Source organism: Rhamphochromis longiceps, linkage group LG9 (assembly GCF_057381845.1).
Source record: "Rhamphochromis longiceps isolate RC_006_pf linkage group LG9, R_longiceps_female_GT1.1, whole genome shotgun sequence".
Taxonomy (NCBI): domain Eukaryota; kingdom Metazoa; phylum Chordata; class Actinopteri; order Cichliformes; family Cichlidae; genus Rhamphochromis; species Rhamphochromis longiceps.
Window position 1 is genome coordinate 5,449,493 of NC_140565.1, and position 5,300 is coordinate 5,454,792.

Genomic DNA, 5,300 nt, shown 5'->3' on the forward strand with positions numbered 1-5,300 from the left:
TAAAAGTATGAACATGTGTTTATAAGTCACACTTGTGTTTGAATCCTGCAGCTTATCACACATTTGATTTCCATGTGTGACAACTGCAAGTGTCCAGAGTGAGGACAGACTGAGGGACACACTGCTGCACATCATCTGTGAGGCTTTGCACCCCTGATGATCCACCAGGACAAACTCAACAGTGTGTGAGGAAGAGGAGGAGGAAGAGCCAGCAGCAGCTAACAGATGGAGAGAATAGACAGACTGTTCCCTGTTTGTGAAGGACTGCTAGGAAGGTTTAGAAAAACTAATTGTCTGTCCTGAATCAGTCTTATTAGGTAATGTTCAAATAATTTAATCATTCCAGTGTTTTCAGTGTGGGAGAAAGTACTCAGGGCCTTCAAGTTACACACTATGAAAGGCAGCAACAAGTTTAATGTTCAGAAACCTAAAGTTTGTATCAGCAGCAGAATGGAGCTAAAATAAATGTTGGTTTCAGTTCTATGAAGCTTTGAGTATTTTGGATCAGTAGCACTGCTGTGTTTGTTGCATCATATTGCTGTAATTGTTTATATGCTTTATATATTCTGAGGTAAGTTGATCTATAGTGTTACATCATATTCTATAAGGATGTTATGTGTTTGTTTACTTTCTGCCCAGTTTGACCCATTTAGCAGAAGCCAGCCTGTTTAAGGCTCTGATATCTATTCTGTATGACTTAAAGCAGTTATGACATGGTCCGATTTTCTCACCCAATAAAGGAATATTTCATATATCAGTCTACTCTTCATTTTATCAGTAACAGTTATCACAGCTTGTACATTTTCTTTTTATAAATATATGTAAGAAATGAGCCAAATTTAGTAATGCCAACACACTGAAGGAACAACATTTGTCTCTTATATATGATACACCTATATATGCACTGTCAAAGATACTTGTCTTTGAGTGAAGATTTAAGGTGATAAGACATATAAATAACTGCAACTTGAATCTGTACTGAGGCTCAGTATTTGACACAGAGTTCATGTTCACTGCTGTAATAGCTAATAATGATTAATATAATAACTAGAATATTGGCCATATTATATTTACATTACCAAAGTGATATGACTTTAGTCTCATGAACAACATCAGCTAATTCTTATTTACTAACTAATCTTGAAATAACTTCAGTACAGAAATGAAGCCCAAAAATCATGTTTTACTGTCCTGTGGTCTCAGCCTCAGATACTTATCAAATCACACAAAGCTCTTGTAGAAACAAACAAACAAATGAACAAAATATGTTCTCCCTCATTTCTGTCAAACAAAGTTGTATGACACGTTTCCAGCGGTTAGTATCATGGTTGCTAGGCAACCTGGGAAGCGCGACGGAGACTAGACCATCCCATACAGACAAACTTGCCGTTTATTTTGCAAATCGAGCTCAACACTGCCCCTAGCGTCCTGGAGCACTTCCGTTGTGTTTTGGAATTTCCATGTGTTTTGGAGTTTGCAAGTGTTTTGGAGTTTGCAAGTGTTTTGGAGTTTGCATGTGTTTTGGAGTTTGTACGTGTTTTGGAGTTTGCATGTGTTTTTTAGTTTGCAAGTGTTTTGGAGTTTGCATGTGTTTTGGAATTTGCAAGTGTTTTGGAGTTTGTACGTGCTTTGTCTCTAGGGGCCACCGTATGTTAGGCTTACTTACAGCAGCAGCACTTTCTGCACCTGCATAAACTCCAGGACACATTTACTAACGGTGTTTGTTGCTGTATGTGCTGCAGCTTTGAATTTTTTAATAATATATATTTTGTTAATATTTTGGCTATGGTGTCTTGTTATGAAATGTACAAGAGTAAAAGTGTTTTTAGCATGTGCTTCAAAGCTAAGTTTGACTGGGAAACTCAAAGCTCAATAGTCTGTATCAACAGAAATTCACTGCAGCCTATGTAATATTTCATGCGTCATAATTTATTCTACTCTATCTTGCAAATACATATTTGTGTGGCAATGTCATGCACAACACACACAACTATTAGATCCTTAAGATCAAACCCGTGTCATTCTTTTGGTCCACTGCAGTGCAGTAGTCAAAAAAAAAAAAGAATAAGTGTCCACAAATGGCCAGGATAGAGCCCAGAGTGTTAATGTTTAAAATGTATAAAAATATTATTGATTACAATTCTTTACTGTTAATATCAACAATAAGCTTTTTATTTTGAAATTACAAGTTTAAAAAAATGCTGTTACATTTACATTTAATGCTGTTACACTGTAATCCTTTATTATAAGTATGGACATAGAATCAAGTGAACAACATTTTGAAATAAGTTTAATTGAAATTTTGTACTATGCAAAAAACAAAACAAAAAACAACAACAACAACATATTAAACAAACAAACAAACCAACCAACAAACAAACACAGCCAGTGCCTTCATTTGTCCATTACATGTCAGACATAGCACTGACCCTTAGTCCCTGCTCATCAGCACATGCTTTCAAAAAGAGCTCCATGTCCTCTGCAAACTGAAAAACAGAGAGGAACAAGTCCCTTGCTCCAGTGTCTTCTTCCTCTGACATGTCTCTTAAGACCCTCTGCTGGTCCCCTTGATTTAAAGACAGATATTTTGGCATTGTTACGTGTCCACGGAAAAGTGCCTTATTTTGGACAACCCACTGCACAGCAGGACGCAGATCTTCAACAACTGCTGGCTCCTGTGTCAGGCAAATGGGGATAAAAACATAGTTATTTCTCTGTTGCAGAACAGTTTTTTAACAGTTATTCAAATGTCACTAACCATGTAATTACACTACTGTTTAAAGTGAATACTGACCTGACTTCCTGGAACTTGCGCTTTTTCAGTCTGAAAATGGGCACGTGTTGTCCTTCAAGCACAGCTTTGGCTTCCTCTCTCCAGTGTGCAAATAGCTTGCCAGAGATTAACAGAAAATGTTGATATTGTTAAGGTGTGTAAACTTTGACACAACATAGAACAGAAGTCAAAATATAAATACCTCCTGAGATCAAAGTTCTCCATCAACAGCAAGCACCACCATTTACGCAAGTAGGGCATGTCTGACTGTAAAATATTAATATGAAACATATTTAACAACTTTCAAAAGATTCAAGACTCCATTGCTGTGAAAGTAAATAGAATACTTACTATAGTATAGTCAAATGAAGCATCCAGTGCCACGTACAGGGCAGACTATTTGGAAGAAAAAATAAAAATGTCATTTTTTTTACAAGCTTAAATTAGCTTCTGAATCTCAAGAAGACAAGAGAAAAATTACCATCAGCATGAAGATCCCACAGTCAACTCCATCGTCTTGGCTTGGAAAACCCTGTATTACATTGAAAATAAAGGCTCGTTAATAAAATCCCTTAAAAGAAGACTAGTGTAATTCATATTATTCACCATACCTTCAAGTCAAAGCTCTTTTTTTCTGACCACTGCCCGGGAATGATCTTCACTGCAAGATACCTTTTTTTTTTAAGACAGTTACAGTCACAAGTTAACAGATGTCATCATGATGGGTGTGAAATGTTTATTGCTAATAGCACCAACTGTAACTACAGGCCTTAGGAACACGACCTCAACAAAACAGCATAACAAAATGAAAAAGTACAGTCACATGCTCACAGTTGGTCAAAATAAAGCATTTACATCTTTAAGTTAAGGTTGGCATATTTTATAAACTAATTTTTAATGGTGTTTTATGTTAAACTAGAACATTTGAAGACCCTATTTATGTCTGAAACTCATCTAAAGACAGCATCACTGACTTGATCATAATCTGAAGATGAGAAATAGAATAAAATGTTGAATCATCATGCTGATATAGCCATCCATCCATCCATTCGCTTCCGCTTATCCTTTTCAGGGTCGCGGGGGGCGCTGGAGCCTATCCCAGCTGTCATAGGGCGACAGACTGGACAGGTCGCCATTCACCACTCCTGCTTGCACGCCTGCCACGCAGCCAACCATGACAGAACGACGCAACCATCAAATGGATCCTGCGGACTCACGGTCTCAGTATCTCGCGCAGTTGTGGAATTACTGCCGGGAAGTAATCCACACTGAGGACACCCCCAAGAGACTCCATCAGGTGGTTTTTTTTGACAACTTTTTGTCTTCCACCCTCTGCACAGCTGGTTTTTTGGACATTAACAGATTAAAACAACTAATAACAGCTCTGAGAGCCAGGATATGCTTCGAACTGTTTGGCATGGGCGGTCCAGGCAAGGAAGGGTCAGCTACCCTCCTGGAAGCCCTCGCTGCCTGGTATTCTCAGCATCAGCATCTTTTCCCATCCAGATTTATCACTAAATCATTCTATCCTCCCTTAAGAGAGGGACTGCGTCCTCGTTGCCTTCACCCCAGTACACCAGTGTCACCTGTGTCTCCAGTAGCTCAGCTCCCAGTGTCGCCTGCTCAGCAGCCACTCTCGGCTCAGGCTCCTGTGTCGCCTCTGTGTCAGCCAGTGGCCTCCATGACGGCTGGCTTAGTGATCTCTTCTGCTGGAGGGTCCGAGGGACCGCTCCGGCCTTCGTCTCCTGTTTCCGCTGGAGGGTCCGAGGGACCGCTCCGGCCTTTGCTTCCTGCCTCGTCGGCTGGGGGGCCCGAGGAGCCGGCCCAGCTTCCTGCCTCGCCTGCTGCTGCTCCATCACCTGCTCAGCCTTCTGTTCAGCCGGTGGTCTCTGCACCTACTGATTATGCCACGTCAGCTGGAGGGCCCGAGGAGCCCGTCCAGCCTCATGCCACGTCAGCTGGAGGGCCCGGGGAGCCCGTCCAGCTTCCTGCCTCGTCGGCTGGGGGGCCCGAGGAGCCCGTCCAGCCGCCTGCTGCAGCTCCATAATCATCCTCGCCTGCTGCAGCTCCATCATCATCCTCGCCTGCTGCAGCTCCATCATCATCCTCGCCTGGCCCAGCCTCCGTGTCTTCAGCCTCGCCTGGCCCAGCCTCCATGTGTTCAGCCTCGCCTGGCCCAGCCTCCGTGTCTTCAGCCTCGCCTGGCCCAGCCTCAGGGTCCTCCGCATCGCCTGGCCCGGCCTCTGCCTGTGCTTCGCCTGGTCCGGCCCCGCCGTCGCCTGGTACGGCCCCGCCGTCGCCGGGTCTGTCTGTTCCTGCCTCGTCATCGCCTGGTCCGGCCCTGTCATCGCCTGGTCCTGCCTCGTCTGGTCCTGCCTCGTCTGGTCCTGTGCCCACCGGGCCTCAGCCAGTATGCTTGACACTGGAGCGCCGCCGCTGCCTTCCACGCGGCCGGCCCCCTGAACTGCTCCGTCGTCTCCTTCGTCGCCGCCGCTGCCTTCCGCGCGGTCGGCCCCCTGGACTGCTC

General features: G+C 43.6%; 1 long non-coding RNA gene across 1 annotated transcript; it reads right to left on the reverse strand.

The window, feature by feature from the left end:
• Positions 1-2,975: 2,975 nt before the first annotated feature.
• Positions 2,976-3,877, reverse strand: LOC146661578 (uncharacterized). The gene is made up of 4 exons (XR_014913186.1): positions 3,385-3,877; positions 3,255-3,305; positions 3,125-3,169; positions 2,976-3,040 (listed from the first exon to the last, which is right to left on the reverse strand). It is a non-coding gene; the product is annotated as an uncharacterized LOC146661578 (long non-coding RNA).
• Between the last annotated feature and the right edge of the window lie 1,423 nt (positions 3,878-5,300).